Consider the following 20,478-nt stretch of genomic DNA (forward strand, 5'->3'; position numbering starts at 1 on the left):
TTTATATTCAGCAATATATTAACAGTTCAATGTCATTTCTGTTAGATCAATTAATCCTAGTGTAGGACTAACAAACCAGCTTCAGCTAGAGGTATTGCAGGACTTCAGTTAATAGTGTTTGGATGTAATCAGTTTTGATCCTAACAGTTACTGATCTGAAGTAAGTCAGGTTGTCTTTTTGCAGGTAAATGTTATATTCCAGGGAATGTGTAGAAAATGTAATTTTATGGGAACCCTAGTCACTTTGTGAAATGGATTTTATTTATCTTAGGTTGGGTTGATCTCGGTTATATTAGTATAAATGAAGGTTGGGTTAGGTTAGGTAATGTTTGAGCAATGTTAGGTCTAACTAGGATAGGTTAGTTTAACAAAAGTTTTGACTGGGATTTAATAACATGGACAAAGCATAATCTAAATTAATCTAATCTAATCAAACCTAGCCATATTTAACCAAACCTAACCTGACTTTAACTGAAATCTAACCAAAATCATCCTGGTCTAAAAGTCCATTTCACAGATTGACTAATGAATTTACAAAATGACAATTTTCACAGATTTTCTGTAACATTATAGGCTATAACCTACTGTTTCTTGTTGTTGTGGCTGCTAAGTGAGTACAGTGAAGTATGTGGTTAGGAATCAGTATTATGGCAGTCTAACTTGGTTTGTCAGGGACAAGTATTTTTCTTTAATTTTTATCTGATCAGTCACCTTACCCCCATAATATCCTTTGAGCATTACCAAATCCCTATTGTATTAGGGCGTGGGACCTAACCTAGAGTTGCAAAGGCCCCCCACTGTAACATGCAACAATGGAAAATCTATCTACGCCGGGTTTCCACACAATTACGTTTTAAATACGGTAGGTTAGATTTGGATAGTCAAGGTTATGATAGGTTAGGTCAATTTAGGATACTGTTAGGTTATAATAAGGTTTGTTGTCCAAAACTACAAATTTACCTGCTAAGATTTCCTTCTATGTTATACCAACTGAACTCAACCTAAACTAAATTAACCTAATTATTCTATATCAAGGTTTAGGAGAATGTTGTGCATGTGATGAGACATATCTGATGTTGTAGTTGGGCATTTAAGCTACAAAACAAACAAAATCAAGGAAAATTTGGCTTGAAACTGAAATGCAGTAATGCTGGTGTTTCTTCCATCTAAACCTAATTTTCTCCCTAGGATAGCAGCTGCTGGTCCGCCAGTAGGTCTAGGAATTGGAATAGAAACTACTTTTCTTACTTAGAAAAGAGGAATACTAGCCAGACAAATGCAGGGAATTTGTTTAACCAGTGATTTCATGAAATTCCTAAGGAATTCGTGAAATGAGTTACAATTGGGATGGGTCAATTAAGGTTAGGCTAATTTAGGTGTTTGGGTTAGTTAGGTTAACTTAGGCTGCGGTTAGGTTAGGCTGGGGTAATCGAAGTTATGTTTAGTCAGGTAAGGTTAGATTAATTTAGAAAGATTCTAAGTTGTCAATCGTTCATCTAAAACTATATTAACCTAACCTAACTAACCTAGCCTAACCTAACCTAAACTTAATCTAGATTATCCCAGCCTAACCTAACCGCAGCCTAAATGAACATAACTTTAATTAACCCATCCAAATTTGAACCTATTTTACGAATTCCCTAGGAATTTTATGAAATCACAGGTTACACAAATTCCCTGTAAAATATATATATATATATATATATATATATATATATATATATATATATATATATATATATATATATATATATATATATATATATATATATATATATATATATATATATATATATATATATATATATATATATTATATATATATCTATCTATATATATATATATATACATATATATATATATATATATATATATATTATATATATTATATATACCTATCTATATATATATATATATATATATATATTATATATATTATATATATATATATATATATATATATATTATTATATATTATATATATATATATATATATATATATATATATATATATATATATATATATATATATATATATATATATATATATATATATATATATATATATATGTATATATATAATATATACATATTATATATATTATTTAGATAAATAGGTAGATAGATAGATACATACATACATACTACAGTACCCTCTCGTCCAAGACGGGTTTGTCCAAGATGTTTCGCGTCCAAGACGGAGACCATAAATAATAATCCAATATATTGCTGTAATACGGTTCCATACGTCTCATACGGAACAGAAGGTTCATAACGACCCAAATCCGAGGAGAATACAGCTATAATGGTCTCACCCTGCCCAACAAGGTTCCCGCGCCCGGGAGAGTGACGTGGTTTCGACGTAGTCCAATAAAATATTGGCATCTGGTCAGGTGATGAGCTGGCGGGGCTTGCTTTCGTCCCCCTCACAATTGTCGTGGACACACCGCGTGCTGCACTTAGCGTTTGCTCGTAGGTTATTACCTCTCCTTACGTAACCATGCCTAGGAAACCGTCTGGTAACCCCTTGAAGCGATGCCATCTGCCTCAGGCTACGAAGCTGGAGATAACAAGCTCAGAAATACACACTTTGAAGGTGAGAAATTTTGTTTTGGTGCCAAAATTGGTCTATGTCCATGTTTTTAGGGGCACTTTTCGAAGATTTGTGACAATATTAATTTTTTCCATAAGGTCTTGTGTTGGTACAAGACGTTTCTCGTCCTAGATGGGACCCTCAGGAGAGAATATTACCGTCTTGAACGGGAGGGTACTATATATATATATATATATATATATATATATTATATAGAGAAAGAACAGAGGAATTAGTTGGAGAAGAACAGGGAGGCTTTAGGAAGGGAAGAGGGCAAGTAGATCAGATATTCATTCTTAGACCTTTAGTGGAAAAGTTTCTAGAGAAGGGAAAGAAGTTGTATGTGGCTTTCATGGATTTGGAGAAAGCATATGACAGGGTGGATAGACAAGGATTGTGGAAAGTATTAAGAATATATGGAGTAGATGGAAAGTTGTTGAATACTGTGAAGAGTATGTATGATGGTGCTAAGGCAGCAGTGCGTGTGGATGGTGAACTAAGTGAATTTTTCTCTTTGGAGGTTGGGTTGAAACAGGGATGTGTCATGTCTCCATGGTTGTTCAATCTGTTCATGGATGGGGTAATAAATGAGGTACAAGGTAGGGTAGTGGATGTTGGAGTGGCCCTGGTGAGAGAGGATAGTGTTTGGAAACTCCATGTACTGTTGTTTGCAGATGATACTGTGTTGTTGAGTGGAGACGAAGGGGAGCTGCAAGGCTTGGTGGATGAGTTTAGGAGAGTGTGTAAGAAACGGAATTTAAAGGTCAATGTAGGGAAGAGTAAAGTGATGGTCTTTGAGAGAGGTGAAGTCAGTGAATGTACAGCGAGGTTGGATGGTGAGGAATTGGAAAATGAGAGTACGTTTAAGTACTTGGGTAGTGTGATGAGTAAGGATGGAGGTTTGGAGGGTGAAGTGCTTGAAAGGGAAGAAAGGTTGCTGGTTCTTTGAAAGCAGTGTTAAGAAACAGGGAAGTGAGCATGGAAGTGAAAAAGTTACTACATGACAGTATTGTGATACCAACTCTAACGTATGGAAGTGAAGCTTGGACGTTGTTGGAACGACACAAGTCAAGAGTAAGAGCAGTGGCAATGAGTTATGTAAGAGGAGCCTGTGGAGCCACATGGAGAGACAGGCTGACGAATGAGGATATAAAGAAGCTTTGTGGTGTGGATGTGGATGTGATAGGAAGTATTATGAGGAACACACTGAGGTGGTTTGGTCATGTGGAGAGGATGGAGGGTGAAAGACTGACGAAGAGAGTGTATGTGAGTGAGGTGGAGGGAGGAAGAGGGAGGGGGAGGCCGAGGATGAGATGGAGGGATGGGGTGGAGAGGTATATGAGAGAGAGGGGTGTGAGTTGGGAGCAGGGCAGTGAAATGGCGGGGGACAGGACGACGTGGAGGCGATTTGTTTGTGGCCATCCCAAACAGGATTGAGACGTCTGGCAATATATATATATATATATATATATATATATATATATATATATATATATATATATATATATATGAGAGATTAGTGTGCCATCAAAATAGCCTTTGACTTGCCGTACAAAAAGGTGCCTTTCATCAACTGGCGCCGTGGCTAAAGGCTCGTTTTGAGTATCCGGCCCTGGACCTGCACGGCAGAACTGCTCTGTTCATCACTGTACCTCTTCAATCAATCAAGCTGGAGCATCAGTTGTGTCAGTGTGACAAAACCTATATACATATATATATATATATCAGTAGAGAGGCGGCCTGCAGTCCTAACGGAGCCAGGATCGAAGCCCGGCTGGGGCAGGGAACAGTTTAAGGATTTGAATTTCTTAAAAAGCAGACTTTCCTGATCTACCAGATGACCCGCCGACATGTCGTAAAAATACTCCCACTAATACCAATACACGAGTCCTGTACATGATAGCCCTAGCATGTATTCAATGTGGATGGTGGGTGTTAGCGCCGAAGTGGTGACATGTGGAAGTGTAGGACTACTGGGCCCTGGGATAGGTCACTGCCCCGAGAAATCGGCCCTGAAGCCTTTGCCCGGAGTCGGACACGTAAAAAAATATATATAGATTGATGGATATATAGATAGATAGATAGATGTGTGTGTGTGTGTGTGTGTGTGTGTGTGTGTGTGTACTAAATATTTAAGGAAGGTGTTACTGAAGGAACTGTACACACATGAATAGACCATATCTTTATTTTTACAGTAAGTTATAGGTCCTTATAAAACTTTGAAATCAGTGCGATTGAATTCCAGCTTATGTTTATTCAACACTCCCACAAAATATCAGTATGAAAACGGATCTATGCCAGGCCTACTGCTTTGCACCTCACTTCACGTTTTGTTTACGTCCGTCAGCTGAGAGGAAATGCTGGTTTGTGATTGGCAGACACTTCCTGAGCATGTGTTAAAAAGTTGCTGTGATTGGCTGGGGTATCAAAAGGCGCCCTCTGAGGGAAAGTTGCCTTTCCGCAGAAAGTCACACCAAAGGCGCCTTGAAAATTGTTTGGGTATGAGAGATTAGTGTGCCATCAAAATAGCCTTTGACTTGCCGTACAAAAAGGTGCCTTTCATCAACTGGCGCCGTGGCTAAAGGCTCGTTTTGAGTATCCGGCCCTGGACCTGCACGGCAGAACTGCTCTGTTCATCACTGTACCTCTTCAATCAATCAAGATGGAGCATCAGTTGTGTCAGTGTGACAAAACCTATTACGACAGTTACTCTCTCCCTAGTAGTCAACCCATATACTGCTAGCAGCGAGCTCTGGCTGAGAAATTCGGCTAACAACCAAAGCTCTGTACACGGCAGGTCACCATTAAATTCTTATTGTGCAAACTCTTAACCAGGCAGCATGCAAGTTTTGGGGTTGACAAACCACGTACCATGGCTACTTGTTTCCTGGTGAAACCCTGTATCTCTCTTAACCGGAGAACAAGCTGTTCCCTGGTTAATGCATAGGCAGAGTGTGGATACGAGGGGTGGAGGTCCAGAGCCTTGCCTGCCACTTTCAAGGGAGATAGCAGTCCCCAGCTCCAACTCTATTCCTCGTGACCATGCTTCAGTTCAGCTGATTCATCCCCTGCAACATAGACCCCTGCTACGTTAAAAAAATCTCAACGGGTACCAGTTAACTAAAAGGGCCCTCAGTGACCCACAGCCTGCCACAGGTCGAAAATGAGAGTAATTGACCTTTAACTCGGGGCTATGCATGCATATGCTCCTAGTCTATGTACTGTCTGGTGGTATTTGCTCTTATGTACTCAAACATCCTTATTACTTTACTCTTACAACTAATATAGGTAAGGTGGAGGATCCTTATGCTGCAAGATCCTCAACTTCCCTTTGCCAGTATGTACATATATACTTAGGTCCAGGATGCCTGTCTTACAGAACCTAACTGTACAAAAGTTCTTCGATCTAGACGTCAGCCTACGTTGTCACTTCCCTTGATGTACCTCACAACAGGGTTAAACTGTTGCAAGTACAATGCCCACTGCATCAATCTTGCATTGGCTGTCATAGTTGTGCTGTGCTGAGACTGGTGAGTGGCATATGTTCGGTTTCCAAAACGAATGGTGCACCATATAAATAATAACAGTATTAATGCCGTCTCCCACAGCCAAGAGTTCCTTCTCAACAGTATTGTAATTCCTCTCAGCAGGTTTTAGTTTATGGCTGTGATATGCCACTGAGAAAATTCTGCCTTCAGATTTATACATTAACATGACACCCACTCTGTCTTGTGAAGCATCAGTGCACTGTTATATGCCACTGTGAAAATTCAGCCTTCAGATTCTTGCATTAGCATGACACCTAATCTGTCTTGTGAAGCATCAGTGCGCCGTATGAAAGGCTTATTGGAATCAGTCAGCTGCAAGATAAGTTCTTTACACAACATAATCTTGAAGGTGGTAAAATATTTCTCTTGCACTTCTCCCCATTCAGTGGTACTTGGAGCATGTTTCTGATGTGTCTCGTACAGCAGCTGGGCAATGAGAGCAAAGTTGGGGATAAAACTTCTGCCAACCCGAGGAATGCCCTAACCTGCTTCTTGGTCACGGGTCTCGGGGCTTCCTTAACTTTTCTGATCTTATCGCCCTGAGACCTGCAGTGATCATTGCCAACAATGTGCCCTAGCAACTCCACCTCACTGTTTGCCACTTAACACTTGCTAGGCTTCAGTCATGTTGAAACTCTGGAGTCTACTGAAGACAACTTCCAAAAGCCTGAAGTGCTCCTCTGATGTGGCAGTATGAACATTTCTACTCCTACGGTACAATGGAGTACTTGTCTCTTGGCTCACTTGAATACTGCTAGGGAGTTGGTAAGTCAAAATGGGAGGACCCAATACTGATACAACCCTCTAGGAGTAGCAAAGGCAGTTAACTGAAGACATTCGGGATGAAAGGGTATCTGGACATTACTTCACCAAGTCAAGCTTAGAGAAATATCGTGACCCTGGCAGCCGAGAGAAGATGGCAGTATGGTCAGTCATTGGCTCAGCATCAACCTTATTAAGGCATTAAGCCTTCCATAGTCACCACAAATCCTGATCCCTCCATCCTTCTTACGAACTACTACTGTTGAATTGCAGTAGCGAGATGAAGACTTTTCATTAATGCCTGCAGCCTCCATGTCATCAATTTCCTTAGCTACTGTGTCGACTAGTCGCATGGGAATCAGGTATGGCTTGACTTTCATGAGAGTATTGCTGGTCAACTCAATCTTATGACACAGCCTTTGCAAGTCTAGGCTGGTCAGAGAAGACGTCAGCTTAATGATAAAGCAGGGATCTTATGGCATTCTGGTCACCCACTGCTAAGTTAATATTCACTAGAACAACCCCGCCAGCCTCTTCCTGGCGGGACTGAAGAGTTAAGGGCTCGTGATCCTGGTCATCAGCTATCACCGCAGCTGTCTCAGTTTCTTCAGGAGGCTGGTTACTGTCATTGACCACTTGTACACCAGTCTCTTTGATTCATGATAAGCCTTCAACATGTTGATGTGGAACCTTTTACAGATTCCCCATCGTAATTATGTAGCTGAGGTCTGAAGTGCACTCTGCTACTTCATATGGACCCTTCTAATGTGCCAACAGCTTGTTCTGGGCAGTGGGGAGTAACACTAAGCATTTGTCACCTGGACTGAACTTCTGAAGCTTTGCTTTCTTATCATAATAAGCTTTCTAAATTTCACGTCCCTTGATCAATTCTTCCTTAGCTAACTTGCACGTTGACTGGAGGTAATCAGTTAAATCAAGGATGTAAGTGCAGGTGGCCTTGACTTCAGGATCAGGTTCTTTGTCATCCCATAACTCACAAAGGACTTGAGGTGGCCCAAGAACAGACCTTCCACACACAATTTCAAAGGTGAGAACTTCAAAGAATGCTGTGGGGTTTCTCGGTAAACAAAAGAAGAGGGGCAATGAATCGTGGCCACTCTTTGGGCTGTTCGGCAATCATGTACTTTAACATCTTCTTGAGAGTCCCTTTAAACTCACACACAACCCGTTACACACGGGATGGTAGGGCGTATATCTCAAGCCTCGGATAAACAACAATTGCGAACCCCTGTCACTTAAGAGTATTGAGGAGATACCTACTCGGTAAAACACCTCAACCAATGCCTCTGCAACATTGATGGCCTCTATATTCTTAACCCATACCATGCTAGCGACGTAGATCTACTGTACATCCCCTTAAAAAACGCTGGTGACGTAGATCCTTGTCCTGCAGCACTGAGAAGTCATTGCAAGCAACTGAAGTAAAATGGAAGGTAATACCATATCTCGATAACTTCAGACTTTTCTCTTCCACACTTACAACACTGATTTAGGAGCACGGGAGGCGAGTGGGTCTTCACAGGCTCACAGCCGCTTTGCTCTCTCAGTAACCTTGAAGGTTTCAGAGGTAGAGTGGCATCAACCTGACTCGATTCAACCAACTTTCTGGCTTTAGTAATTACTTTTATAGTGCCAGGGAACTTCTATTGATGTGTTAAGCCCATTTAGCCAGGAAAAAAGGTCTAAAATAGGCTGGCGTAGAGGGGTATCATTTTTTTTTTCTTGCCCAGTGAGGTACAGGTTAATGCATGGAAGACGGAACCAAAGGCCTGAAGCCCGTCAGATTGTTTCCTCCAAGAAAGAAACAAACACAAGATAACACAGAGCCGAATTCAAGATCCGCTCATTTCGAGATGCCTGGACTCACAGTGTTGGAAAGACTGGAGGTCATAGCCAGTAGGAAATACAGACAGAGGCAGACAATTCCAGAGCTGACCTGTTGCATACGTGAAGGACTGGGAGTAACGGTTAACTTTTGCATTAGGGAGTTAGACAGAAAAGGAATGATAGTTTGTTGCTAGACGGGTGATACATTCCTTGCATAGCAGTGGAGGGATGCAAGCAGGCAATTCAAAGAAGCAGTGACCATTGAAGCAGCGAAAGGAAAGAGATAAACATGCAACAGTTCGGCGAAGAGACAGAGGTTGACGGGAGCCAATATGAGAAAGAAAGTTAATGTGAACAAGCATTGTTGAGAAGGGCTATAAGTGAGGAGCCTCCCAACATATGAGAGTTGTACTCCACACAGGGATGAATAAAACTTGTGCATAAAGTCAACAGCTGTGGAGGAGTAAGGAAAGCACGGACTTGGCTTGGCACACCTAGTCTCTTGGGAGCAGATTTTATAAATGAGGTAGTATGATCTTTCCACGATAAATCCTGAGAGAATGAAACCCGAAGTACGGTATGTTTAAAGATGAAGCAGGGTTGAGTTGGATATTGTTAAAAATTAGAGGATACTCCTAAGGAAGATTTTAACAAATTGCACGATGTAAGAAATGAGCTTTTGAAGCATTAAAAACAATAAGATTACTTTTACCTTAATCAGAGATATAAGCCAAATCAGACATTAGGTGTGCCATAGCCTCATCTCTTGTTTGCTGAAGTAACTACTGAGATGGACACTGCAGGAAGCGAATGAAAAGGTGAAGGGTGGAGTTATCAGCGTACGAGTGGATAGGGTAAGATGTATAGCTTAGAAGGTCCTTGATGAATAGATGGAAGAGAGTTGATGATAGGACAGAACCCTGAGGAACACCACTACTGATAGATCTCGGAGAAGAACTGTGGCCGTCTACAACAGCAGCTATAGAACGACCGGAAAGGGACTAGAGATGAAGACACAGATAGAAAGTTAGAAACCGTAACAGGGCAGTTCGGAAATTAAAGAATTTTGCCCGGCTCGATCGAAAGCCTTTGAGATGACAAGTGCAATGGCAAAGCTTTCGCCGAAGTCCTGAAAGGAGGATGACCAGGGGTCTGAAAGGTAGGTGAGATGATCGCCAGCGCAGCGTCCCTGGCAGAACCCATACTGACGATCAGAAAGAAGGTTGTGATAGGAAAGGTGCTTTAAATTTAGTTTTTTGTTAAGAATTGATTTGGGGGCGCTCACCATCCACTCACTCAATGTAGTGCTGCTCTCTGGTGTCTGCTCTGTCCTCTCCATCCTTCTTTCCTTTCATCTTCTTCTGTCTTTCTTTCCTTCCTTCTTTCCTTGTCCTTCTGCCTACGGGTGACTTTACACTCCCTCTTCTGTCTTTCATTCCTTCATTCTTTCCTCTTCCTTCTGCCTGTGGGTGACTCTGCACTGAGTGACAAGCCAAATGGTTTCCTGTACACCAGGAAACCATTTACTACGCTGGGTGGTAACCATATAACCAAATTTTGGCACCTGGTGGTTTAGTGGGTAATTATTGTGCTCCAATCGGATTGAGCTGGTGAAGGTTTATATCCAAGGGGTGATCGGGGTTTATTGCTCACGTAATGCCACTCAGGGATGAGTGAGGTTGGTCACTCTCATCTTAAATGTCAGGACCAACTGCCTAGCCCCGGGCTCCTACGCTCCTCATGGGGCAAGGTAGGACTGGATGATGGATGGATGGATTTAAATACAGGATGTTGAAGCAATTGGGTGATAGTTAGAGAGCAGGGAATGGTCAACCTTCTTTGGGACCGGCTGAATGAGAGCAAACTTCCAGCAAGAAGGAAAGGTATAAGTTGACAGGCAAAGGCGAAAGAATTTGCCTAGACATGTGTAAGCACAGAAGCACAGTTTTTGAGGGCAACAGGAGGGACTCCATCAGGACCATATGCCTTGTTAGTAGTGAGGCCAGTGAAGGCAGAAAAATACATTTGAAGAAATTTTACGGTCAGCCATGAAGACGTCGGGAGGGGGGGGGGAGTGAAGGAGGAACAGCACCGGAATCGTCTAAGGTGGATTTGGACGAGATTGTCTGAGAGAAGAGTTCTGTTTTATCATAGAAGAAACACCTACAGAACCATCAAAATGGAAACAAGAAGGGAAGGATGATAAGGTAAATTGTTTGAAAGATTTTTGGCAAGGTGCCAGAAGGAGCGGGAAGAATTTGAGTTGGAGGGTTCAGAGCATTTTGTACGAATGAAATTATTTTTAGCAGAGCGAAGAACAGACTTAGCACGATTCCGGACAGAAACATTAAAGAGATAAGATTCAGGGGTGGGTTGGCTCCGGTACCTTTTGTAGGTCCTCTTCTTCTTGTGGGCAGCATTAGAATAAACGTGATAAAACCAAGGATATTTTGTATTAGTCACAGAATATGAGAAAGGAATGCATGCCTCCATGCCCAAGAGAATAGCCTCCATAATGCGCGAGGCAGACTCAGATCGCTCTCAGCCATGGAAGCTATAACCATTCCAGGGAAAATCAAAGAAGTACTGCCTGGGGGCCTTCTAATCAGCAGCCCCAAAGTGCCACAGTCGCCACTTCTTGGAAGGATCCGCAGGCCTTACTGGAGTGATAGCACAGGTTAAACTGTGGTGTGAGTAGGTTGGTGAGTGGGTAAGTAAGGAGGCAGATGGGTGAGTGAGCGGGTGGATAGATGAATGGATAGGTGAGCGATAGGGCGGGAGAGTTGGAGGATATGTGAGCCAGAAGACGGTTGAGCGTCTGGGTGAGACGTGCAATAAGTTTCATTCAGTGAATGGATAACTAAGTCATTGAAAATGTTCTGTGGGTCGAGCTGGTGGTGTGGTGTAATGGGCACAATATGTGGTGTGTGTGTGTGGAGTAGAGTGATGTGTGATTGTTGACTGAGGAAGGGGATGGTGGTGGTGTTGTTTGGTGTGGTGTGTGGAGTTTGTTGTGAATTGGGTAGTGTGTGGTAGGAAGTGTAGTGGTATATGTGTGTGTGTGTGTGTGTGTGTGTGTGTGTGTGTGTGTGTGTGTGTGTGTGAGGGTTGGAAAAAATCACAAATTAAGAAATTTAAAAATCGATTTTTATTTAATCTTTTTTTTTTTTAATCAGATTTTTTTTTAATACGTGATTTTTTTTCCAACTCTGTTTGAGACTGGGAATTCTGTCAGAAGAGTACCATATTGGGTCTTTTTTCCTCCCACTTGCTGCAATGCGTCCATTAGGCATGATTATATATCACTGTTCAAATAGACTTACAAAATTGAAGATAATTATGAGAATGGGAAGTGGGAGTAAGGCAGTGCATCACAGGCTAGCACTTCTTGGTATGGGGAAGGTTACTCACACTGTCAGATACTGGAGAAAGTTGCCAACTTGTCTTTTATATTTTGTAAATTTAGGATGATAATCATTAGACTGAATCATGTTACTGTGTATGCACAGAAGAGTTTAGCTCATATGTTAACAATGAATACAATCACATTTATTGTTGTTATCAAAGAGCCTTCCTTCTTCTGCTTTTTTAATATTTGCCTTGTAACAAAAGGCAATCACTGGTGCCTGACTTGATCAAGATCAGTAGAGGAAGAGTACTTATGCAACTATACAATACTCATCCATCACATTCTCTGCCTTCTTCATTTTTACTGTATATATATAAAAACAATCCATTTTGATTTAAATCATGATTTTTTCACTCAGATTTAAATCATTTGATTTAAATCATAACAACCCTGGTGTGTGTATGTGTGTGTGTGTGTGTGTGGTTTGGTGTTATGTAGTGTGCTCTAGCATGATGTTGTATGGAATGTGCCGGTGTGGCGTAATATAACCTGGTTTGTGGTGTACTTAAGTGTGGTGTGTCATGTGGTGTAGTGTGGTGTGGTGTAGTGTGGTATGGTGTCGTGTGGTAGGGTATGATGTGCTGCATTGTATGGTACGGTGCGTTGCAATATAGTGTGCTGTAGTGTGTGTGTGTGTGTGTGTGTGTGTGTGTGTGTGTGTGTGTGTGTGTGTGTGTGAACTGAAGTGTTGGCGGTGGGGTCGGGTGTGACGTAGTGTGAATGTTGACTGCAGCAGGGGAGATGGTGATGTTTTGTGTGGTGCTGTAAAGTAGGTGTGTATTGTATAGTATGTGTGTGTGTGTGTGTGTGTGTGTGTGTGTGTGTGTGTGTGTGTGGAGTGGTGTAGTATGTGTGGTATAGTGTAGTGTGAAGGGTGTTTAGGTGAGTCGAAGATGGTCGTTTGGTATACTGTTGCGCCTCGTGTGAGTGCTGTAGTGTGTATGTTTTAGTGTGGCATGTTTGGTATGATGTTTTTTGTTGATTATGGTGTGTGTGTGTGTGTGTGTGTGTGTGTGTGTGTGTGTGTGTGTGTTGTGCCATGTATAGTTTTGTGGGTGTGATGTATGGTGTGGTGTGGTAAGTTCTAGGGTGGAGTTAATGATGTGTTTGTTAGGCGGGTGTTTGTGTGTGCTGTGTTCTGGCACTCGTAGTTTGGTGTGGTTTGTGTTGTTGTGTCTGTTGTTTGTTTGGTGTGAAGGGTTGTAGAGGGTGCAGGAAGTGGTATAGTGTGGTGTGTTTTGTCGTTGTATGTAGTGTCTAGTTTGTGGCTTTCGATGTGCTTTGTTTTGTTCTGTATATTGTGTGGTGTGGTGTGACTGAGTGGTAGGGTGTGGTGTGGTGTGATTGTGAGTGGTAGGGTGTGTTGTGGTTGTGAGTGGTAGGGTGTGTTGTGGTTGTGAGTGGTAGGGTGTGGTGTGATTGTGAGTGGTAGGGTGTGCAGTCACTGTGAGTGGCTGGGTATGGTGTAAATGTGAGAGCCTGGATATGGTGTGGCTGTGAGTTGTAGGGTGGGATGTGGTTTTTGTGGTCAACTGCGGTGAGATACGGTTTTTGTAGTGTGGTGTGGTGTTGTATTTTATGGTTTGGTATGATGAAGTGCGTGGTGTGCGGTGTGGCGTGTTGTGTGGTTTGGCGCGGTGAGGTGTGCCTTGTCCTGTGTGTGATGTGCGTAGCGTGGCGTGTTTTGCTGTGTGTGTGATGTGGTGTGGTTCTTATTGTTTGTGATGGGGAGCAGTGAAGTGTGCTTTGGTGTGCATTGTTTTAGTGTATGATATGTAGTGTGTGATGTGCTTTGCAATGTAAGTGTGTTATCCTGCTCTTTGTGTGATGTTATTTGCTGTGTGTTATAGTGTGGTGTGGTGTGGTGTGTGATGTGTATTGTGTGGCACGATGTAATGTGTTGTGGTGCTATGGGTGTCGTGAAAGGAGAAGGATCTGTTATGGTGTCCAGATTTCACCCTATCGGTATGTGTTATATGAACGACAAATTATGGCGTGAACGTAAATATCATTACATATAATCACATGGAAACTTCCACGGGCACCCTCTTGCTCACTGCACTGGTTAGACAAGTTTGAAAGATGATACTTATTGACAAGGATTTCTAACATTTGGAATCTTTAGAAACACACCGCTATCATCAATAGATCGTATAAGAGGCACACAACGGCCTTATTTTCATCCTGTCGTCACAATCTGCTTCCAAGACATTGGGTGTGCTAAGCTGACTCTGTACCTTTTTTACCCCTGCACAGTTGTTGACTTTATACTCGGGTTTTATTCGCCCCCGTGTAAAGTACAATTCTCATGTGCGGGGAGGCTCCCCCCACACAGCTCTTCTCAACAGGATGGAGTCAAAGGCTTTTCCTCATTAACTCTCTTCCTCTTACTGGTTCCCTTCAACCTCTGTCTCTTCCCCACACTGTTGCATCTTTATCTTTTTTCTATCGCTACTTCACTGGTCACTGCTCCTCTAAACTGTCTGCTTTCATCCCTCCACCACTACGGCGGGTACGTAGCACTCGTCTCATCTCTTTTCTGTCCATCTCTCTAATGTAAGAGTTAACCGTTATTCCCAGTCCTTCATGTAATCAACAGGTCAGTTCTGGAATTGTCTCCCTCAGTCTGTGTTTCCTACTGCCTACGATCTCCAATCTTTCAAACAGTGCCCAAGCATCTCGCAATGAATGGATCTTGCATTTGGCTCTTTGTTATTTTTTTTTTCTTGGAAAGAGCAGTTTGCAGGTCCCTGGCCTGTGGCTCCTTCCTTGCATTAAAAAAAAAAAAAAAAAAAAAAAAAAAAAAAAAAAAAAGACTGGCTGGCGGATTCAGCCCGGTCCTATTGGCTCCGCCCCTTTGTTCAGTCCACCTTCCATGGAAATCTGCTGTTTGTTCGAAACGTGCGACGCTAACTTGGCTTATTCTGAGAATGCAGTCATCAGAATTATGATTAATTCAGTCTTTTTTCACAATATTGCTTCTAATAATGGCCAGCAACACCAGTTGGTATTTGTATTCCTTGTGTAGGAAGTGATGTTTCTACTGGGGTTCATATAGACACACAAGTTCAGAGCACCATCTGAGCCATATGAAGCTGTAAAGTCTACAGTGTTATCATCTCAAAAAGCGAGGGGCTAGCTAGGGAAGGACCACAACTTTCATGAGTGTCTGAATATAAGCCTCCTGAACAGTATTGCCATATGTACGAGAACTTTCGTGCATATTCGATATACAGGATATTCAATAAATTCACCTTCGGTACGACGTACGATAACATCTTTCACCATTGTACGTTTTGTACTATAATTTTACGATTTCCAAAACCGAAATAAAACGAGAGAGAGAGAGAGAGAGAGAGAGAGAGAGTGTGTGTGTGTGTGTGTGTGTGTGTGTGTGTGTGTGTGTGTGTGCGTGCGATAATTTTGGCTCAAATTCCATAATTTTGTGGTCTCTGAATGATCATTCTGTGTTTTTTATCTGGTAATACTGCTCCTGAACCTTTGCATCGGTTGTATATAGAGGTGATGTGCAGGTGTGTGAGGGCATGGTTTGTGAGGTTCGAGAGTGTCGGTGCAGGGGAAGGTTATACAGCTGTATGGCTGCGGTTCCCCATCTCATCTTTGCCTCGCACACCTGCACCTCACACACTTGTACGAGTATCTTACACACCGGCACCTCACACACCTGAACCTCACACACCTGCACTACACACACCTGCACCTCACACACCTGCACCCACACCTGCACTTCACACTTCTGCATCTCACACATCTGCGTACCTCACATATCTGCACTTCACACATCTGCATCTCACACGTCTGCACTTCACACATCTGCATTTCACTCATCTGTACACTTTACACATCTGCACCTCATACATCTGCACCTCACACACCTGCGCCTCACATATCTGTATTTCACTCATCTGTACACTTTACACATCTGCACCTCATACATCTGCACCTCACACACCTGCTCCTCACATATCTGTATTTCACTCACCTACACATCACACACATCTACACCTCACCTTCATTTACAGCCTCGGGGAAGAAGCATATGAGTTCTGCTTCCACCAAAGAATTGCTGCAGGTAAGCTTTTGGCATTTAAGTTATATATCTTGAACATCTGGCTGACAGTGGTGATAAAATTAGCGTGACGTGAGAATGTTTACTAGCAGGGTATGTGAGGAGACACGACGGCAGCCAAATACAGAACATCAGGATATGGAAGCACTTAGTTCACTCACCAGAACATACCCCCAGAGACCCTTTTGCCATGAGAGAAGGCAGAGTGAACACGACAACATTAAAAACAGGATTACTTATCCCAGAGAGATGATCCGACGACAGTAACATTCAATGTAAAGTCATTTATGGCAAAACTTTTATAATCTCTCTCTGTCTCTCTGTCTGTCTGTCTCTCTCTCTTTCTGAACGAATTTACTTTTCTCGACCTATATGGTCTTTCTGATATTTAATCATATTCGTACTAACCCCTCAGGCAGCAGTTCCACCTACCTGAGTTACACTACACCATGTTGCTACCATTCCACCGACACTAATATTTTTAAAATCTTTCTGCTCATATGACTAGTCAAGGTGGACACATTAAAGAGCAGCCAACGAACAAAATCTTTATGCTTGTGGTTTCAGGTACAGCTATAAATGCTACTTCAACTTCCATCTTCAGTGCCAAATAATCTTTATAATCATTTCATTGCTCTGGCCACGACACGCCACCACAATTTACCTGCCATGAGCATTCGCATTAAAAAGTAAAAAAAATAAATAAAATAAAATTGCCATTCCCTTGTTTTAGGTCTCTGTTGACAAGTGACAAATGGAGTGAACTGAGGATTGGATGGAATGCATAATATAATTATATTTGGAATATGTAGGAATACTGTAGGAACTTGACTGCTGAATGTATTTGACAAGGACTATATCAAACCGCGAAGTGATGAGGGTTCCAACATATAATGTGTATTTAGCTTGGGAGGTTGCTGGGTGGCTACTCTGATTGTAGAGGGTGTCTGAATTAGATAATTGTGCTAAAGCAATTGATAGATATTTTTAAGAGACAGAAAATTGTTTTTTAACATTTATGTATCAAGTTTATTATAATACAGTGCAGTCATATGAGAACTGTCCATTACGCATCGGGTACATGCAGTGGTTCACTTTAAGCAGCTCTTGTTAGGATGGTTTATCGTGAGGGGGTCATCTAGATCCTAGACAGTTGAGCAGTAGAATTGTTTGAGTTGATGGTATGCTGAGTGAAAATTTTTATTTGTGTGTAGGACTGAAGCAAGGTCGCGGCATGCCTCCGTGACTATTGTCCATGGAGGGCACATATAGAGGTAAAAGTGAAAACACCGGCAAGGGAGTGTTGTTTGTAGCAACGAGCGGGAGCTTCCTGTACTACTGTGTGCGGAAGTATAAGTGTTATTGGGAAATAAGAGATGGAACTTACAAAATAAACCTGATAGATTACAACACGTACTGTACATGGTAGAGAAAAATGAGTGCGTGTGCAATACAAACGGCAAAAAAATAGGAATGTCAGGATATGGATAAAATAAGCGCAACGTGACAGTCGGTTGGTTCATCCCTGACGTACAGCGGTGATGCTTGAAATATACTTCTGAGACTCAAGTCACCAGGTAAGCCAGTGGGAACAATATTGTTTGGAGTGACTTGACGCTTTACATGTGCTACTGACCAAATACTATACAACTGTGATCTGACCGTGTATTTGGTTGGAAACATTTATATATAAGTCCTTTTTAGATTATCTGTACTCCTGCAACGAAAGGAGTGTGTAATAAGGAAGAGGAGTGTATAAAGGTGTAGGAAAAGTAGGCCGAGAAGTGACACAAGGTGACAATGAAGGAGTACCTAAAAAGGGTTGTGTTTTGTAGAAGGACGAATCACTGTTAAGTGTGGACAGCTATGCCTGGACAACATTTATCATGGACTCGCTTCACAGCTTGTGGTGTTAGACATTAAACAGGTTCAAGAGCTACTATTTTTTTAGTTAGCTTCGCTTCATAGCATCACCATGCCTTCGTACATATATTATCTCAGCCCACAACATTGTTTCTGCAACCTGCTGTACCAGCATGTCACCCTAAAAATACATTTTCAATTGCTCCTCTTAAATTTGGTTTCACATTCTACTCCCATCACTCTTCCCATCCCCGCACAGACCATATACGCCGCACCTCTGCTCACTCCCCTCCCTCGCCCTCACCCAAACCATCCGTCACTGCCAGTCAGCCTTCACAAACAACACTCCATTTTCTACCCACCACTCTCTCGTTACCTGCGACGGAGAGGATGTGAAAGGGTCCATTGGCAGGTGCATATAGCTGTGTGTTCTGCCATTTGTCGGTCCGTGTTTTCTGCTGTTGTGTTCTGCCGTCTGTCTGCCTGTGCGTTTAGCAGTCTATCTGCCTGTGTTTCATCTGCTAATCTGGGTCTGTCCTTGCTTGGCTGCCCCTGTGCAGTCTATCATACACCCTGTTAGTCTGCTGTGTCCATTCCCAGTCATTAGACCCACCATGTAAGTTGTGTATCTGTGTTTCTCAGTACGCTTCCTGCCTGTCTGTTCATCTAAATGTCTTCTGTACAGTACGTGTGTCTGTGCCACGTTACCCTTATATTTAATGGTATGTTTAATATTCATTACAAGATCCAATACTTTAGAGATCGATATTTCTGAAGGCCAAGAAGAAATTAGTAGAATGTGAAGGGTAATAACATAATATCACATACAGGGTGAAATGCATACGGCTAACACAACAAATGAGAGGTACAGTGCAAGGGTAAGCACGATAACACGAAATTACCTGTGGATGGGCGAGTGTTAACGAGTGATAAAAAATAATGTTATAGTGACAGGGGATAAAAAGGCAAGGGAACTGTGAAAGAAGGCGATAATATTCCCGAGTACATCAGGACGAAGAATAGAGTGTAGACATAAACCTGCAAATTTGCTTCAGATCTAGTTTGTCTGTACAGTAACAGAAAAATTTTAAAGCATCTTTCCTATCACAACCTTCTTTCTGATCGTCAGTGTGGGTTCCGTCAGGGACGCTCCACTGGCGATCTTCTCACCTACCTTTCACACTCCTGGTCATCCTTTTTTCGGGACTTTGGCGAAAGCTTTGCCATTGCACTTGATATCTCAAAGGCTTTCGATCGAGTCTGGCATAAATCTTTAATTTCCAAACTGCATGCCTTCTTTCTGTTTCTACCCTTCTATCTGTGCCTTCATCTGTAGCTTCCTTTCTGGTCGTTCTACTGTATAGCTGCTTTTGTAGACGGCCATCGTTCTTCTCCTAGATCTAGCAACAGTGGTGTTCCTCAGGGCTCTGTCCTATCACCAACTCTCTTCCTTTTATTCATCAATGATCTTCTAAGCTGTACATCTAATCCTATCCACTCATATGCTGATGATTCCACCCTTCACCTTTCCATTCGGTTCCCGCGACGTCCATCTCAGTGGTTACTTCAACAAACAAGGGATGAGACTATGGCACACCTAATGTCAGACATGGCTTACAGTATATCTCTGACTGGGGAAAAAAAAAAAAAAACTTCCTGTTTTTAATGCATCAAAGACTCAGTTTTTACACCTATCTACCCACGAATGTTTAATAATATCCAGCTCAATCCTGCATCATCCTTGAACATGCTTGGGGTATCATTCACACGGGACTTATCTTGGAAAGATCATGTTGCAACTCTTGTAAAAACTGCTTCCAAGAGATTAGGTGTGCTAAGCCGACTCCGTGCCTTCATTATCCCTGCACACTGGTTGACATTATACACGGGTTTTATTCGCCCTTGTTTATAGTAAAACTCTCATGTGTGGGAAGGCTCCCCACATACAGCTCAAGGCCTTTGATACAGCTCTTCTCAATAGGGTGGAGTCAAAGGCTATTCATCTCATCAACTCTCCTTCTCTTACTGGCTCCCTTCAACCTCTGTCTCTTCGCCGCACTGTTGCCACTTTGTCTCTTGTCTATCGCTACTTCAGTGGTCACTGCTCCTCTGAACTGTCTGCTTGCATCCCTCCACCTCTACGACGGGCGCGTAGCACCCGTCTAGCAACAAACTCTCATCCCTTTTCTGTCCAACTCTCTAATGCAAAAGTTAACTGTTATTCCCAGTCCCTCATTTATGCAACAGGTCAACTTTGGAACTGTCTCCCTCTGTCTGTACTTCCTACTTCCTATGATCTCCAGTCTTTCTAACGCAGTGTGTCCAGGCATCTCAAAATGAATGGGTCTTGAATTAGGCTCTATTT

The sequence above is a fragment of the Coenobita brevimanus genome, chromosome 47, assembly GCF_032717465.1.
Source record: "Coenobita brevimanus isolate Jiangsu-jjx chromosome 47, ASM3271746v2, whole genome shotgun sequence".
Lineage (NCBI taxonomy): Eukaryota > Metazoa > Arthropoda > Malacostraca > Decapoda > Coenobitidae > Coenobita > Coenobita brevimanus.